The 19,428-nt window shown below is 40.1% G+C and overlaps 1 protein-coding gene and 3 long non-coding RNA genes across 4 annotated transcripts in view; 2 read left to right on the forward strand and 2 right to left on the reverse strand.

Moving 5' to 3' along the window:
- Positions 1–11,581, forward strand: part of SMPX (small muscle protein X-linked) — a 41,974-nt gene extending 30,393 nt beyond the window's left edge. The window contains exon 5 of the mRNA XM_048495476.1: positions 11,288–11,581. The gene's annotated coding sequence lies outside the window, so the exon portion shown is untranslated. The remainder of the gene's footprint in view (positions 1–11,287) is intronic.
- On the reverse strand, positions 561–2,859 carry LOC125432114. Its single transcript, XR_007244404.1, has 3 exons — positions 2,722–2,859; positions 2,322–2,414; positions 561–695 (listed from the first exon to the last, which is right to left on the reverse strand). It is a non-coding gene; the product is annotated as an uncharacterized LOC125432114 (long non-coding RNA).
- Positions 7,073–18,892, reverse strand: LOC125432113. The gene is made up of 3 exons (XR_007244403.1): positions 18,642–18,892; positions 18,428–18,509; positions 7,073–7,486 (listed from the first exon to the last, which is right to left on the reverse strand). It is a non-coding gene; the product is annotated as an uncharacterized LOC125432113 (long non-coding RNA).
- Positions 18,893–19,080: 188 nt separating this feature from the next.
- LOC125431050 overlaps positions 19,081–19,428 on the forward strand; it is a 68,117-nt gene continuing 67,769 nt past the window's right edge. Inside the window, exon 1 of the long non-coding RNA XR_007244274.1 lies at positions 19,081–19,425. This is a non-coding gene — a long non-coding RNA (uncharacterized LOC125431050). The remainder of the gene's footprint in view (positions 19,426–19,428) is intronic.

Here is a 19,428-nt window from a genome sequence, read left to right on the forward strand (position 1 = left end):
TTTTTTAAGGGATTATATGCAAAAACTGAAGCCATGTTTTAACTTTGCTCACTAATTTAAGATTTTCATAGTCTTGCCAACTTTCCCTCTAGATATGACTCTTCTGTTTTTATCACTTATCACCAGCCTCAAATGTCCTGCTGCTTCCCCTCCTCATGTCTGAAACCAGTTGGCTAAATCTAGAGCTTTTGATATAGTGACATCTGTCAAGTAATAATGGTTAATTTTGTTACTAGGTACACTCAACATCATATTTCTCCAGTGTCCTAGATTATCACACCAAGTTGTAAATATGTATCTCATTAACCTGATTTTCTCACTACCCTGTGTGATTCTGCACATATTGTGTTCATATAGAACTATGGCCTACTGGCTGCCACAGACCACAGTTATACTTGTCATACTAATGAATATCTCTGCTACCTTATTTTTTTAATTGAGAAAGAAATTTAAATGCTTAACTAGTAAAATTATGTGACCATGCTTTCAGTCTGCCAATAATCTGGAGTTTTGCAGCTCATTCATCCATTCTAGGGTCCTATTACACATAGAATGCTTACCTTGGAGATCTTCATGGCCTCTTCAGCATGCAGTGGACTTGTAGAGGGGTCTCCTTGTGTTTTTCACATGAGCAGGGACTCCCTCCTGGGTGCAGGTTTTCAGCATAAAACTCTCCAGGCCTGGTTCTCTTAACTCTTAAAGACATGGATCTTAAAGTCACTTATTCTTAAAGACACAGATCTTACTACACCTCAGATTTTAGACTGCACTTTCATCCATATTACTGTTCCAAAAACAATCCCGTCCCAAAATGAAAAAGCAAAGCAATTTCCTGGATCACAAGCTGCCAAAGAAGGTGACTGTGCTCGAGCCCTGTTAGAGCTGATATTCTCTCCCCTTCCCCTTGCTGCTGCTGCCAGTTAACAGAGAGGCTTGTTATTTCCAAGCATTCTTTGTTCTTATATCGAGATATTAATCTATCAACATAAAATGCAAAGATCAGTGTGTTTTGGCTAAGCCCATGTGAGTGAACTTCTTTTTTATAACTTGAATCAGTTGGCAACAACTTTTCTTTAATTTGAAGCAACTGGCAACAACTTTTCTTTAATTTGAAGCAGCTGGCAACAGCAAGGGGGGCGAGGGGAAAGGTGTTAATGGAAGTGTGAGAAAGAAGGAAGGCTGGCTAGGGGCAGTGGGAAGATCTCTGATGCAAAGCTATAATCACTGGCTTAATAGCCATAATAGACTTTTGCTGTCTCCCTTCAAGAGCTCTTCATCCATCTTCAGTGCCATAGGGAGGGGGGAACTGGCACCCAGGACAAAATGGCGCCTGCACTCCCCTCCTGAGTACCCCCCACACCACATTTAACTTTGAAAACTGAAAGAGCAGCCTGCTCTGGGCTGCGGAAGCTGCTCCGGGACGTGGGGGCAGTCTAAGGGGAAGGGTGGTGGGGAGTGATTCTTTGCCCCCCATGCCTGCACCTGGGGCATTTGTCCCACCCCTGCCCTGCCTATGCGCATCTTCAAGAAACAGTTTAAGACAGTGATGGCGAACCTATGGCACGGGTGCCAGAGGTGGCACTTGGAGCCCTCTCTGTGGGCATGCACACACAGAGTTCGTCATATGGGGGACGAAAAATCACCCCCCCCACACACACACATCTAGACTGGCCTGGGCCACTGAGCATGATGTGCGCGTACAGTGGTGAGCAGGGAGGACTCGGCTGGCGAGCCAGGTGCCTGTGTTCCGGGTGGCTGCTGCCTGAGATGGGGGGTGCAGAGGAGGCAGAGATGCTAGAGAAGCACAGAGCGGTGCATGCAGGACTTGCTGGAGGCTAGAGCAGGCTGGCCCCTGCTTGAGTGGGTGGGGCAGAGGAAGAGGGAGCCAACCAGTTTTTTTTCTAAACTAAAACCTCAGCATTCAGGTTAAATTGTCGGGTTGGCACTTTGTGATGAATAACTGGGATTTGGGATGCAATTTGGGCACTCGGTCTCAAAAAGGTTTGCCATCACTGGTTTAAGACCTTTCTGCTTGGGCAGGTTTTCAGAGGCTAGGTTTGTGCAAAGCATGTAACATTTGAAAATTGTCTGTGCTGTTCCTTGTCTGTCTGTAGAACAGATGGCCCTGTCTGCATATTCCAAAGTGAGACAGGAGCTTGTAAGTGCCACATTGAAACTGTGGGACAGCATAGTTGTGACATGGCTGCCTAATGACAGAAGTGGAACCCTCTGCTCAGTATCACACTTTGGGATTGGTCCAAGTTAGTGGAATTCTAAAGAAAAAAGAACAAGCAACCCAAACATCCAATTGGTATCACAACCTGTCAGGAACTTGAACTAAATCAGTAAGCATTCTTTGCTGCATTGGCTGGCCTCCATCAATAACTCTCCAATGTGTCAGCCAAATTACTGGTCTTCATGGGAATATGGAAAACAGGACAAAAAGAGAAATTATTTACATACTGATTACATTTGCTGGTGAAAGCACACAAGAACAGCAGACTTCCCCACTGAAGTCACTTGCCCAGTGAATGGAGCTTTGGCTAGACCCAAGGTGCTGACACTTCTGCTGGTCCTGGGATTCATTTTGACAGACTGGGGTTCCTACCATGAAACATTTCAGACACTAACTGTCCATGTTGATGTGGTCCTTTTCATATGGGAGGTCCATTGGCCAGCCCTCTCTCTTCAGAATCTGAGTGACCTAGAACTAAGACAAACCTTTTCATCATCTTTTCCAAAATCATCCTTCAGGACTCTCACTTTCTGCTTCACACCATGTTTGCATTGCTTTCAGTTTTGCTGCAGCAACAGAAGAAGGAAATGCCTTTACTTTTTCAGCGTGCTGCTGTTGCTTGGAAACAGTAGAAAGAAAGAAAGAAAGAAAGAAAGAAAGAAAGAAAGAAAGAAAGAAAGAAAGAAAGAAAGAAAGAAAGAAAGAAAGAAAGAAAGAACTTACTGTGGGGAGTCATAATTGCAAATTGCTTTGTTGAAGTTGAAAAAATGGAAAAAACTGAAACTGCTCAGGCATTATTTCAATAGTGTCTATACTTATCTTTTAGTTGGGAATTGTATACAGATAATGAGCAACACTCATGTTTGATTATTAGTAAGAAAGGATTGAGCCTGGATGCAACCAAATATTTATTTCCATTCTTTTTTTCTTATTACTGCTTCAACACTTAGAGGGGCTTTTAAAAAAAGATTACAAGTAGTGCTACAGAACTTTTAATTTAAAGGGCCGCTTTCTGGTTGCTCATTCTGACAACAGTCTCTAACACTGGTTAGAAAAGAAATATTAATTTAGGAAGGAAGGTGGTTTCATTATACTGTGAGATCAACAGCTCAGTCCAGATGGGAGGGGTGGCAAATGTACATAAGGCTTGGCAGAGAGCTGCATCAATGCATTTGCCCCCTCTGCTGGTGCAAGTGGCACCCCACCAACAGAGGGCACAAAGGCACCAGTGGCTGGCTGCTCCTCAGCTGTGCCAAGACAAAACCTGGAAGTTGGGGATGCCACAAAGCTGGTGTCTGCCAACATAGGGAGACGGGACGGGACGGGGCATTCTCAGAGGTGCAGTCAACATTAGTTGGCTTCCACTGGCATTCCAACCCAGGAACACTGGCCCCCAGACCTGCAGACTTACTCTGCATGAAAGTGTGGCATAAGCCTGTGTAGCCTATGGGGCAATTCAGGCTGTGGAATGGGGTTTTTGTTTTCCCTCCCTTCTGTACTGCCCAAAGCCCCTTTGGAGGCTGCATGGTGCTGTTTTACCATGCTGCCTCCAGCCACCATAGCTCTCCTCACAACTTGATTGCCCTGTAAGTCAGCCAATTTAAGCATTACACTCTAGAATCTCACTCCTCAAAGGAAAATATTTCTTGCATTCGAAGGTTGCAATCTTGCATAAGTACCATCAAAATCAACATGTAACACAGCTAGCAACCCCAAATCAGACACTGTCTAAGAGCAGCTAATGGAATGTCATTTCTGAAACCCTACAAAATATGTTTCCTTCCTGGGGTTTAGACTGAAATATATTTTTATTAGTTTTCTCATTTGAAGTTCATAATGCACAAAAAATTATGCCAGTTTTACCTGTAGCCTGTAAAGGATTATAAACTCTGTAAACTTTTTAGTTTACTGAATTTAATTTCCCTTTTTTATTAAATGATTTTTAAAATCTTAACGGTTATTCAAATGCTCAAGGAATGAAAGCTCTCTGCATGTCTAAATAATACATTTCCTTTCACTTTCTCAAACTCCTATGTATTTTGCCCACTCTCTAAAATCGTACAATATCTGGTTCATTTTTAAGTTGTTGTCGTGCACTCTACTTACAGAAGTACTGAACATTTCTAGTTAGCCAAAGGGGTTTTGACTGTATTATTCAGCAACCGTATAGCTCACTTGGGTGTTCTCCAAGCTACATAACAGCCAACAGAAGCTTTAAAAAAATGTAACATGGAGCATGTATAATAACTGGGACAGTGGTGAGTAATGTGTCTATAAATGGATTCACTTCAGTGTAAACATCACATGGGCTCTGGCATAGATTCTTGTTGAGTGGGGAACATTTCATGCATCTTTGAGCACACAGCATACAATTTCTTGTTCTGTACTCGAAATATTTTTTAAAAAACCTGTATTCTACCCTAACAACATACTTGTGATTAAAAACTGTCAGTCAGATGGCAAAGGCAAAGTCCTTTGAAGTGTTAATGCCACCAAAATTTGATCCCTTTGTGTATCTGTATTATGCCAGTCTTTAATTACACGAAGACTCAACTAGCCGGCTAGATAGGGTAAAGTAATTCTATCTAGCTTTGGCCCAATGTACTTAGTGATTACATTATGCATGGATTCTGAAATGTGACAGACTTTTCAGCCCACATTTAGACCTGCATACTTTAAAAAAGCAATGATTCTTCATGAAATTCTATTGTTTATTGCTTTAAAAGGGATACATTCATCTAGTAAGGGTGAAATTCCCTGCTTTAGAATCATTTTGTTTTATCATAGGCCGTTTCTGCATGGAAAAATTATACCTGTACACTCCCGTTTTTTAAAACCTGGGTCTATTTTATCCCCCAGGGTGTCCATCCACACGACTGCCTGCTTTTTGAAGGAATCCATTTAAAATGGGGAGGAAAGGCTCCAATTTCTTTCACACAAGCCTGATACTACTGTATTTACTTCAGAAGCATATCTGACCATGCCCACTGTCCCGTGTTCTGATTGGCTGTTGTTTTTGAGTGGCAGCTTGAATGAACGTTAGGCGGGGGGATCAGGCGGCTGGATGGAAAAAATAAACCGGTTTTGCATGGTAGCAGGCACAAGCAGGGTCACACTGGGATTTTAAAAAGGAACCTCCAAATTGGCTATTTTTGAAAATCTCACGGTAAGGGAAATATCACGGGGCAGGCCCGATTTAGCACTGAGAACTGTGTGGAATTACTGGCTGCACAGGGATATTTTTCTTGCTCAATCCAAAATATTTTGACCATACAGAAATGGCCATAGTGTTTCTTTTTGAAAATGCCTTTCACTAATTAATCTACTTGACATTTGGGGACAGGTCATATTTGCCTGAAAAGAGGCATTAGGACAAATTTCTGGTATGAGGTTAACAGGACCACAGAATGGGCTGGAGTTGTATGGAACATCCAAGATGAATATGCATGGTGCCCACAAACAATAATCCAGTAATTAACCATTTCTCTAATCCTTGCAAAATATCCTTGTTCCCACTGTAGTCAATAACAACATTCTTACTGACTAAAATTATGAGCCAAGTAGAAATGTTTTTATAAAGGTCCACTAGAACTGAAGTGTTGCTGAGAGAAAGCTTCCTTGTGACAGGACTGCAACTCAACACACCAAGTTTATTAATGTGCGCTTCTGCATTCTGTTCTTTTTCCCAGTTACCATTCCTTTTTTGTCAGAACTTCAATTTTAAAACCATTTTGTGTTTGGGAGCCAAGGACTGGAGAACACAAAGGAAATTAATGGCTGAGGGGAACATTACTTGAATATATTGGGAAAACTTGGATGCTCAGTCTGGAGCAGCAGAGCCTTAAAAGCATCTTGAGTGAAAGGCTTTAATTGTCTTCAGTATTGTCATCTGAGTGAGCAAAGTGAAGCCGGAAAGGATCTCAAACAGTTTTCTGATTCTAGATTATCTGTTCGTGATACTAAATAGAGCTGTACAAGTGTTCCCAGGATTAGCTTATGCTAGGGGTCCCCAACCTTTTTGAGGCTGTGGATATATTTGGAATTCTGACAGGATGGTGTGCATAGAAGCCAGCCACAAAGTGGCTGCCTCAGCTTATCTTCAGTCATCTAGACTAAAAATCCCTGTACAGTGGTGGCAACTGCTGTCAAAGTAATATTTGTAAAAAAAATCTGCAAAAACCCCACCTGGCGCTGCCGACTTTCCAAAAATATCAGGAAAGGTATCAGCAGGTACCATGGAAACCAAAGGCACTGTGAGCAGTGGAAGCCCTCCTCCTGCTAAAGGGCACCATGAAACCCAGGGGATCTCTAAGACTGAAAACAAAGCAGGGCAGAGTTCCCACAGAATGGATACCCCTCAGAGTTTTGGGATACATCTTGTGAGACAAGCCTGGGCAGGAAGGAGGTTGGCAGCTGACCTTTTCCCTGGCTCTAAGGTATGCCTAGGATCCCTGATTTATACTGTTGACATAGGCTGCAGTCAGTGGTGGGATTCAAATAATTTAACATCTGGTTCCAGTAGTGAGATTCAAATAATTTAACAACTGGATGTTTTCAAGCCCCATTTTAACAACCGGTTCTGCCGAAGTGTGCAAACCTGCTGAATCCCACCACTGGCTGCAGTTCACAATACTAAGATGAACAGAACCAGTTTAATATCCTTTATGAATGCCTCAAAAGTTGGATGATCGGGTTTAGAGATTCACAGTTTATATTTCATGATACATTCCTTTAAACACTGGATGTAATTAAACACTTAATGTGCCTGCAATTTCTAGAAGTGACATGGTACTTAGGATTCATCTCATTGACTTATTCCATAACTGCAAAGACGGTGAGTGCAAAAGGGCACAATCTGATCCTTCTCAGATGGAAAGTTAACATCTATTCCTTTTATTCAAGCACATGTTTCAGTTTAATGCCAAATAATGATATGAGGAAGTTGGGAAACTCCATATATTCTTTAATCTCTATTTATGAGACTATGGAAGAATAGTAAGTGGCACAATCACCCTAGGAACCTGTTGCCCAAGAGTCCATGTAATGAAGAAGTTGCTTAATATCTCAGCCAGTAGTTCCATTTGTCCTATTATCTTTTATAGTTCTCATTCATTACAATACAAGATGTGAATGAGAACTTCTAGATGATTTGATCCCAGTGTCTAATGCAGGAGACTTAAAAGCAGTTTCATCCCATTGGAAGTGAAGACAAAGAACTTTCCTTGAGTTCAGGCACAGGATACAGGTAGTCTAAAAGAAGATGAGGATAAAGCTGTTATGCAAACAATATTCTAGAACAGGTCAAGTAAATTAGACAAGTGTTCTAACGTGATAACTATGGTAAAGATGAACATACAGAACTCCCTGTCAGGAAGCTAATTATTTACTTAAATAGTGGCATTAAAGCAACTCACTTTCTTTTCTGTAGGGTACATCTTTCAGAATATGCATGAATATTTGAAGCATCCTTATACTATGTCAGAGCATTGGTCTATCTGTGTGCATCTCAGCAATGTCAATTCTGACTGATAGTGGTTCTCTAGGGCCTCAAGCAAAGGTAGCTCTTTCTCAGTCCCCATTATCTGAGATCCTTTGACTGTTGATGCCTGAACCTGAGCTCTTCTTGTTTAATAGCCAACAACATGAGTTTAAACATATAAACAAAACAAAAATTATGACTTAATCCTGAAACTTATGCATATAGGTATCCTTTGTTATGTATGTATATGTAAAATTATGCATTTAATGTTGCATTTAATTGTTATCAGATTAATTTACCATCTGAGTAGGGAGTCCTATTCTTTAACAGTAATAATGCAAGATCAATGTAATAGGAGTTGTGCATCTAAAACTGAGACAAGGTATGCTGTTTCCTATATTGGTGTCATTTCATCCACTCAGAGCAACAAAGCTCTGACTTTCCAATATTCAGCAATTCTCATAATAGCATTCAGGAAAGGAACAACTAAAGAACGTTTTCTAATGAAACTGCAGGGAGCATTTGTGTAGGCAGAGTATAATGACTCAGTTTGGAATACAAGTACATGGTGGTACTTAGAGTCCTTCCAGCAAACTTTAGAAGTTGAATGCTTTCTTTTGCTGTCCTTTCTAGCATGGAAAGCTTCCAGTGCAAGGGACTGAAGCTTAGCTTCTTTGCATAGTAACTGATGGGTGTGTTTCAGAAACAGTTCTTAATATAAGATTACCAAAGATCAGAACAGAAATTACCAGTGGAGATCTGCCATGGTCTCACTGGAGAACAGTAGTGCAAAGAAATGTCAACAGTCCAATTAAAAATATGCTGTTTGAATAGGTACTTGCACCTTTTTTTAAAAAACGTATTTTTCAAATACAGGTTTCTGAAAGAGTATGAACTGGTATTCCCTGTTAGTTGGGTCCTTCAATACCATTTTGCCATTTGGGGTTGAGAGTTGAGGAATAGAATTCTTAAAATGTTGGGGTCCATTATGTCCTATGGTTCAATTAAATAGAATGAATGTTACTCTTTGTTTATTGTATGAATAAAGAATACCCCTCTCCAGCCCAACAAAATAAAAACTTAATATTGGGCAAACCCATCAAATATGGGCTTTCCTTGTTGTTTGTTTTGTACTCCTCAGCCCCCAACTTTTGCTGATGCTACATGATTATTGGAGATGCTATTATCATTGCCCCCCCCCATCCTTTCTTTCATTAGATGCCCATTCTGCATTTTTGAGGCTGTCCTCCCACGCATCCAGAGTTACTCCTTCTTGGAAGTCAGGTGGGTGGATTTGCCAAAGGAGGAGGGCCAAACAGCTGCCCCTTGCTGAAGTGGAGCTTTCTCTACCATTAGTTTGAAATAGTATTGTAATATTGCAGAAGCTGTGTTTGTAGAACTGACACTCTAGTATTTTACTAGACCCATCAATTTATAGCAAAGTGGAGGGAAATTGTGTGTATATGGGGGCCCTAGATTTGAATCCTTGGTAAGGGACCTGTTCCTATTCCTGGAGGTTCTGAATTGGGTGTCAGGCCACTGCTATGCACAGTTTATGCTGAGAGGGGATTCACTCAGGACTCTAAATGCCTCAAGATCATTTTTGATTATTCACAGACCTGTATTAGACTCAGGCAGGGGTGTGACATTCACATTCTTCATTTATACCTCCCTCCCTCCCTCCCTCCCTCCCTCTCTGTGGGGCTTTCCGCACTTACTGTGTTGTACCGGTTTCTACTCAGGTTCAACTCAGTTTATCCGCACTACAACCGAGCTCGACGTTGTCTTGTCTCTGTTCCCCCCGCTCGGAACCGCGACATCCCTGTCGCAGTTATGAACCACGGGGCTTTCCGCACTTACTGTGTTGTACCGGTTTCTACTCAGGTTCAACTCAGTGTATCCGCACTACAACCGAGCTCGACGTTGTCTTGTCTCTGTTCCCCCTGCTCGGAACCGCAACATCCCTGTCGCAGTTATGAACCGCGACTCGCTGGTGGAACAAGGTCGATATTGCTTCGAAGATTCGAAATGCGGATGCATCGAAACGACACCGCATCCACTCAACCAATCAGGAGCTGCTTCGTTCGCATGCGCAGAACGGGAGAGTCGTGACGGGCAGAGAGCGCGGCTTTTTTAATACAGTTTCCCTCAAGTTTCGAAGCTACAATATCGAGATCGTTTCAAAGCGAGGATTAAACTGGAAAAATTTTGGCGCCAAAGCTTCGTAGCTCCGACTGCGACGGAAGTAGTTCAGCGCGTCAATGCTACGTAGCTGCGACATACGGAAACTGTAAAAAAAAGAACGTTCCCGTTTCCCGCCGTAACACAAGCGCCAATCACGATCGAGGAGCGAAACAGGTACCAAGATGATCCCGCCCACTTAGCTCGGTTCCAGGGGGCCAAGGAAGTTGCTGTGCGGACAGCCAGGAATCGCCCCCCATTGAAGGGAACCGTCGACCTTCACTCCCTTTTGTAGTGCGGAAAGCCCCATCTCTCTATCTCTCTATCTCTCTATCTCTCTATCTATCTATCTATCTATCTATCTATCTATCTATCTATCTATCTATCTATCTATCTATCTATCTATCATCTACTCGCTTGTAAACTTTTTTGTGTATGCTTTGAGCATTTTGGATTAAAAACTTGAAAATGTATGCACTCAGGATATTGTTTTGGGATTGTTTCAGGATTGCCTAGGCGCCACCACTTTCTTTTTGTGATATTGCATTGCATATAAACAGGTAGATTCATGGATAAAAAAAAATAACTCTGGCACAAAATATTATTTAAAAAACGGATCCCCTTTCTTTTCTCCCAAATCAACCCTGCTTTGCAATAAAATTAAAGACTAAAATAGGGAAAGATTTCAAATCAGTGGTTCTCTCTCATAGAAATCTTGTATTAATCTCTTATATCACATCTAATTTAGAACAAAGTGTTTAACTGTTGTTCATGTGTCTGCCATTGACACATATAAAAGATGGTAGGTAAAATTTAATTTTATTATCAAAGAGGTCAAACTATTGATGGAGTTGAATCTATCCTCTCCTTTCACTTACCTCCATGTATTCTGTTACCTCAGGTATTTTCCTCCTAGGCTTCTTTTGAAATTGAAAATAAGCTAGACTGAAAGAAATTGGTTGAAGGGATGGTCCTGAAAATTAAAGCAATTATGAGGAAAGACATCTTCCCCTCCATTCCTTTTAGAAGTTAAAATAAGACCCTGCTCTATATGTAAACAGCAACCAGAACAGGATATCTTAGCCTGGGTTTATCAGAGCTTGGGAGCCAAGCAGGTTTGCCATAGTCACTACTATGATGGGAGGCCAACCAGGGTCTGCATCATCAATGGGTCTGTTGGATTGTCCACATGTACAGTATTCAGTTCTGGCACAAGACAAATCTCTTTTCCCTAGATGCAGCAGGATCTTGTGCTAATTTGATGTCTGGATTCTTGGCAACAGTTACATAACAGACTAGGCATAAGTGTGAATACAGCAAAAGAATGTGTTAATATTTGGAATTGGCATATATTTTCTTCAAACATACATAGTTTGCTTTTTATTTTTCAGGTCTACCAAGATGCTAAAGAGATGCTAAAGAGATTTTAATGAAGACAGATAATTGAAGCAATTTATATATTTATAAGAAGATGGCAAATGTCCTTGGGTACAAGATATTCTATAAAATATATTTGCATAGTTGTATCAGCTTTCTTTTTATCTATTTTGCTTAATAAAGAGTACATGGATGGTATAAGCACAAAAATAGGTGTACATGTGTGAGAATGACTTTGACCATATAAGCAGGGATAAATGTAGTAAAATTTTAAAATAAAATTGAAATAAATCATTTTCCAGAAAAAATATTTCTTTCTTTCTTTTGCTGTTCCAAAGAATATGAGAATAAATTACATGAAACTAGACTGTGTACAGATATAGAATTACTATCTATATACAATGGATGCAACCAAAGAGACACAACATCTTGTTACTTTGACTCCAGTAGGAAAATTAAGCTGATGCTTAAACTTACAGAGCACACAGTGGCCAGAAACGGCCCCGCTTCTGGGCAGCCATGCTACCCTCAAAGGGGTTTCAGGTGGTGTGGAATAACCTAAAAGCAAAACCTTGGCTGACTGAAAAAAAAATTGCTCAAAATGACTTACACTACACTTTCTGGTAGCATAAGATTGCGTCTGAGGAGGGAGGGTGTTCTCAGCCTGAAAACCCTGTGGACTAAAGTTGGATCCACTCTTGGGAATGGCCCCCAGCCCACCTCTTGCTGCACCAGCATGGCCTTGCCCGTTGGAACAGCAGAGCTGCCTAGCACCCACCTGCCTGCGTGTTTGTCCTCTCCACCGATGTGTTTGCCCTTTATGCTGGTGGGGTGAGCACCCACATTAACACAAGCCCACACCACTTCCAAGATTCCATTCCCTTCCCCTCCCTGGATTGGGCTGTTAATCACAAATAAATCATACCTGCAACTCCCTAAGGTGATGTGCATCATGAAAATAGCACAGAGGTAAGGATTCAATCACTACAGTGCCAATCCAAGGTGAAGGATGCAAAGAAATGGCAGGCCAGGCTTGGAGGGGAAAGTGGACAATGGCACGGAGGCATGGAAAAGGGCAAGGATTTCAAATATGATTTGTTACATCCTTTGTGCCAGGCAATGGCAAAAATCTTTTGACTCTTTTGACATAAAACTTTCTGTGATTGGGGCGCTTATTCTGCACTTGGTTTAAGCCTATTTGGCATTAACATATTTTGACATATGTTAAATTAACAAAGTTTTAATGCATAACAAATAGTTAAAAAAATCAATTAAAAACAAATGCATATATAACCCATTAGTATTTATTCTGTTATTAGGCCTTTTTGCCAGCCTTCTTGGTTACCTGTTTTTTTTCTGGGCTGAGGGTTTTTTTTTCCTTTTCAGTTTTGGTTTACATTATTTTGACTATAGCACTCATTTTGTTTAATTCTGACTCGCTTTTATATCCATGTTATGCTATTGCTAAGCTTTTAAAAATCCCCCATGCTATATTGTTCACTGGATTTTATTTATTCTGCTGTGGTTTAATTTTTTTAAAGATATTTATTCATCAGTATTTTATTATTTTTATAGAATTGCTAGCTGCCATCAGAATCAAATGATAAAGACTGCAAAGTATAAATAACTCAACAAGCAAATATTTGCACACAATGTGGTTAGCAGTCATAGACTGTATAATCTGTGAGTTGACTGAATCTACAATATATACATTAAAGGGACTGTGTCTCAGTAATGCCCCAGAAATGCAATGATTGTTGTAAAAACAAGTTCACTGACCTGCATTGAAAATATCACGCACTCATGAGCCTTTGAACATTTTTGAAGCCAGAATATATCCGGAAGCTGGTCATTGTAAAAGTTCTTGTGATTAGTTCTTATGAATGCATCCTTGTCTGTATGTGAGAATTACTTGAAGATGTACTTGGGCATTACTGAGACATAGCCCCTTTAATGTAAATATTGTAGATTTAGTCAACTCAAAAAATTTATGACTGCTGGCCATGTTGTATGCAAATGTTTGCTTGTTGGGTTATTCTAGGTGCAACACTTCCTGTATTGTATACACTATGCAAAGTATAAATGGTTTTAATAAATCTCTAAGGCCCCAATTGTTACCCTGGAACTGAGAAAATCAATGTTTTTGGGTGCATACTACGCTTTTCTAGCTTTATGTCAGAAGATGGTTATTGCAGACTTCTCTTCTGCCACTTTGCTAACCCCCTTGGTTCTGGCTATCCCCACTACCACATACCCATTGATCCACTCATCCTGTTCTTTAATGTCCAAGGTTATTTAGGATAAATTGAAACATGCTGTTCCTTTTTTCTGTATCTCTCTTTGGCCTAGCAAATAATCTCTCTTGAGGTCACTTAACTCTTCTAAATGTCACACAACCGTACAAGCTCATGTGACTTAGGAGTGGTACAAACTGCCTGCATGCCCAAATGATACACCAGTGACTCAGTCTCTAAATTGTGTCAGTATCACTATGCCCTTATTTTTCCCGCTCACACTTTCCTTGCAAGCACTGTGTAGTTTAACACAATTTACCAGAATCAGTGGAACTCTGTTCAAAATGGGACTAACATTTAGCAATGCAGTGTGGTTCTTAACTGGTTAGAGGGTTGGAACTGGCAGTTTGAAGACAGCATGCACCACAATCTTGTAAAGAAGCATTTTATATATATTTATATATTTTTCCCTGAAACATTTAATTATTTGAGCCTTTTGCAAGATTTTGCATAGTTTGAGAAAGGATTTGATACCATCTGAAGCATAGGAAAGACAGATTAAAATGCCTGGCTGGTCTAAACATTTGAGTTAAGCAGCTTCCTTCAGGTAATAAAGAATATATAAATGTATGCGGAAACACTCATGCAAGAGAACACAGGAAAATGGTCGTATTTGAACTGCTAATGGACCTTATGATAGTAATGTCACATGTAGAATGTTATGAGAAACAAGTGTCTGACCCCATGGATCAGATAAGTTTCCTTTTCGTGGAAACTGTAAAATAAATCTAGCAAATGAGATGCATTAAGATATTCAATCCATATTGTACTGTATAAATTTTATTGTTTATAGCCAAAGGCCATTACAATATACAACTGAAACAAAAAAAAATAAATGCTGTGGTCTATACTGCTGTGTATTTCTGTACCATTAATGTGTCATGTTAATACCTATGCTATGCTTCAGTTCTTTCTGGTGGTTCCAGACTCCTAAAATCTTCCATTTTATTTATTGTATGATTGTACTGACTCACTAAGTGATTTAATCCACCTTGAGTACCTGTGAGAAAGGTAAACTATAATTAATGTAAAATATAAGAAATGCACCACAGTACAACATTTATCTATTCATTTTTATTCCACTGTTCTTCCAAGGATCTCAGAACTCTCACTTTCCTTTTGCAAAAGGACTATTCCTGGGAGGTAGAATTCACACAAATCTGAACATGATGCTTGGGGAAAAACAGTTTGACAGGAACTTGGAATTCTATACTTTGGATTTCATTCTCTTCCCATACTCATTCCTGTGCTTGTATAAAACTCACGAATCTTCTTGGATCTGTAGTGACTTGCAGTGATTGGTATTTGGTAACCCCAAAGCCCCTACAAATAAGCCCAACTATTTTCTGTTTTCCTGTGTGCCTCCACTTCATGTGTTAGAAAATGTAATTAGCTAGCTCTAGAGGGCACCTTGAGGCACTCTTGTGATGTGGAGTTGTGTGGGAGAGGGCCTTCTTTTTTGAACCCTTAATGCCAAACATGATGAACAGACATGTTTTAGGCACAAATCACCAAAGGAAAAATAGGGGGAAGGGGGACTTGCTTGGGAAAATGTATTTTGTAGTGATTTTGTCTTAGATCAAGGCGCCAGTTTGAAATTCTTCATTTTTTTTTCCTGTGGACTATACTGACTGTGGGAATCTGAGATCCAATTGGAAGCCTGTTATGGTTCCTTTTGCAAGACACTGACTTTTTTTAGTGACTTCACATACACGTTAACACTTTTCAACTTATCTGCAAGAGCCACCATGCCTATTTCTGCAATCACAGTCAATATTAGGTGTATCAAAAACCGCAGAAAATTGAATTTTTTGCTAACATGGTTATGAGATAGGGCCACAATGGTACATATCACCTAAAACATGCCTACAATTGCAATGCCATTCTTGGCAGATTTATACCCTTCTCAGCCCACTGATTTCAGTAGACCTGGAAGGGTATACCTTTGCTTAGGATGGCCCTGATAGTTACTTCTGCATGGGCTTGTGACCTGGGAGTTAAGTGTGAATGAATCTATGTAATGTGACCTTGAGTATGCATCCCTAGAGAGCTGCCCTTTAATGTATCCAGAGTAAGTCTTCACTGTGGCAAATCATGTGCCAAACAAATCCCTTCTAAGTACAAGGACACTGGCTGAAATCAGATGCAAATGCATGTGCAGAAAACAGGTGCAGAGCAGAACAGTCAAGATTTACATGGGACAGAAAGTTTATATCATTCTGTTTGCTGTATTCAGCACCTGTATTCAGGATAGAAGGCATAATGCTAATATTGGTAATGGCCCCACAATCTATTTTATTTTATTTTTTTACCATTTGTGATGCATTAAAGTTTCAGATCATTTATAATATGTAACCTATTAGTATTTGTGCTGTTATTAGGCCTTTTGTCAACCTTCCTGGTTACCTGATTTTTTTCTGGGTTGATGTTTTTTCTTCTTCTTTCTACTTTCACCCATTAAAAACAACAACATTCCAAAAACAATAACAACAAAAATACAATATTATCTTGGAAATATAGAGAACTTATTTAGAAAATGTAACAAAAATCCTGCATTTCTTGTCTTTGCAAAAGATAGTCCACATGGTTAGCAGTGTAGTTACATTTTGCCTGTTCAAATAATAGATTCAGTTTCTGGGGCTAACAGGTCTCATCAAAGGATTCTGTACGTGATAAAATGGTGGTATATTCTCCTCTGTGGTGCTTCACCCTGGACTTTCTTGGCTATCTTCCATCCTAATATGAAACAGGGCTGACCCTGCTAAATTTCTGAGATCTGATGAGACTGAGCTAGGCTGAGCCATCCAGGTCAGGGCTGTGCTTCCACTATCAGCTCAGAAAGTAAGGCACCTAATCTTTCCTAATTCCTAAAAGACCCTGGGAGATTAGATAGACATAGAAAACCTGCTTGACTTGTAAAACATCTTAGGTTCAGTCCCTAACAACTTACCGGTAAGCTAAAACTTCTTATGTTACCAACTCCAGGAAAGACTCTTCTTGGAGACTCTGGAGAACTACTGTCAGGTTCAATGAATGCTCATCTAGGACGAGCCATAATGTGACTCTGCATAAGGTAGCCAAAACATCTGGGGGCAGTCAAGACACCCACCTCAAAATATCACCCTGCCCTAAAATCCATACTTCAAACTGCCATATTTCTAGGAAAAAAACCCAACACAGAGGCTTCTGTGCACGTAAACCCTGACCATATGATCTATTCATCATAAAATCAGGTTATATAGACCCGTGGTGGCGAACCTATGGCACTCCAGATGTCCATGGACTACAATCCCCATCAGCCCCTGCCAGCAAGGTCAAGTGGCCATGCTGGCAGGGGCTGATGGGAATTGTAGTCCATGGACATCTGGAATGCCATAGGTTCACCACCACTGATATAGACTGTGTGGCTGGGAATCCTGACCTCTCTTCATGTATTGCTTTGAACATTGTCATAAGGTTAATCACGGACCAAGGCACCTTCCTTTTAAAGCCAGGATTCGAGGTGGGGGAGCAGCAATCACGCAACACTGCTATAATTAAACTATGTTTGCAAATCAAATATGCATGCTGTTATTTGTGTATTATTATTCATATAATATAATCTAAGTTTTCTGATCAACACAACATTAAGCAAAGACCTTGCAGAAGTGTAAAGGGCCATACCACACTAGAATGTTCTGTTTCTCAAGTCCACCTGTAATTTGGAAGGGTTAACACAACAAATTTAAGGGAAAAAATGAAAATTAAATCTGTGTGGATTGACAGCACTTCTCCTTTAAAATGTTCTCAATCCAAACCACAATCAAGGGGCACCCAGAGATCAAACACACATGGTTGCCTGAATCTTGGTTCTCAGGTCTACGAAACCCTACATGGAAAAAGGCCGACGAAGCTGGTAATATTATTAACAAGATAAAATTAGTATTAATAAGAATGAAATCTGTGGAAACCCCACTGAAATAGTAATCTAAACAAAAAAAGTTTGCATATGATTCATAAATAATAAACAAAAAATGGTCCAGATTAGGGAGATGATCCCTTGACACAGACAGAAAGGCAGGTAGAGTTTTGTTCCTGAGACCATATCAAGGCATGAGTGCTGGCATCTAGGACACTATCAAAATGCTGCTGTATTACAACAAGAAAGAGTTTGCAGGTAGCCCACAACAGCCCACAAAAAATTCCCCCAACAAAAGCCATTTTTTGTCATTTTTGATTGGTCTTGCTTTTGTTTTTGGATTAACAAGCCATCCTGTTATCCTTCAGAAAGAATCATATTCTAATGATATACACATTAAACAACACATTTCTTTATAGGATACAAGGGAGATTCTAATACAGAGTTCTGCACCTGGGATTTAAAGTGGCACAGCCCCACCAGCAGTTTTTCTACACAATTGCTACAGACATTTGTTTCTACTCTGAGAAATGAAATGCTCTCCAATTAATTGTATTTCCTTGGTTTACTGCAGTGAGCCAATATACAGGAAAAAAATTGTATCAGAAAAACCTTTCAGTATATGATGAACATCTTATAATTTAGAGAACATAAAAACAAATATGAAATACAAACTTTCTAGTGTAGTCAGTTGGGAAATTTTGTAAACTGCCTGATATTAGCATACAGAGTAAATCTGTCATGTATCCATTAGGTTTTATCCCACCCATCCTTCAAGAAACTCAGGGGGAAATAGTTCTCCCTTTCTCTGTTCTATCCATGCAACAACCCTGAAAGGTAGGTTAGCATAAAATCATTTCATGGCTTAGTGGGGGTTTGAAGTTGGGTCTCATCAGCTCAAAATTTTAACCACCTATAACACCAGTAAAGTGTAAAGACTCTTTGCAAAAGTTAAAACTTACCAGAAAAACAGAGAGGGGATCTCTCTCCAAATGTCTTTTAGCCGTTGCAGAAGAAGATAGCCCACACTTTTAAAAAAAACAACTAAGAATGACATTAAAAAAGGAATATCAATCAATATCCATGCCAGTCCCTAGCATGCACAAACACATCTGGCTGCACTTTGGCTCTTCAGGGAGTTGACCCAGATGATAATTGCTGATAAATTCTTTTTACCTGTATTTAATTTGGCTCTATATGCTTTTCTATTTTAAAATGCCTCTGTGACAGGCTGTCCAAGGAAGTTTAAGCTTAACAGTTAATAACTTGGAACTCACTTATCAGGCCAAGGTCTCACAACAAACAGATCTCACTTTATATGACATAACTTGGAGTTCTATTTTTGTCACTACTCTTCAGAAATACCCTTATGATTTCCATCCAGGTCATTCAATGTCACATATTTTGGCTCACACTCCTTGTAAAACTACTACTTTACCCTCCCCCTCTTGTGTCAGTTCAGCATTTGGGCAGCTATGACAAGGCAGCTAGTGTTTGCATTCTATTCTGGTCACTGTGAGTTAATGTCATATCATATAAACCAAAGGGCTCCAAAATGCACGACATTATAATCCTACTATTTTGCTCGTCCTTCTGCATTCAAGTTAAAGATCTGTATGCTCAAGGAATTCCTCCTGCTCTAATTTGTAGGTGCTGATGTGATCGTCAGCAAGACTTCCAAAAAGCAGTAATCTCCATATGTGGCTCGTTGGCCCTGGGGAAATAAGAGCTAAATTCGTCTAAGAGTGAAATACTGAGCTCGGGCAAAAGCTGCAGCAAAGTTCGTGATGTACCGGCAACCAGACAGGATCTATTTTATCAGGTTAAGAGACAAAGGAAGGCCACAAGAGAGAGCTGGGATGACACAAAATGTCACATAATGCTATCTCAGTTCCACATCTGTCACCTGGTGCTGGCTCTTATCTCATGTGGACCATCTACCCATAAGCAGGAAATGAAGGTG

This window comes from Sphaerodactylus townsendi, linkage group LG04, assembly GCF_021028975.2.
Source record: "Sphaerodactylus townsendi isolate TG3544 linkage group LG04, MPM_Stown_v2.3, whole genome shotgun sequence".
In the NCBI taxonomy this organism is placed as follows: domain Eukaryota; kingdom Metazoa; phylum Chordata; class Lepidosauria; order Squamata; family Sphaerodactylidae; genus Sphaerodactylus; species Sphaerodactylus townsendi.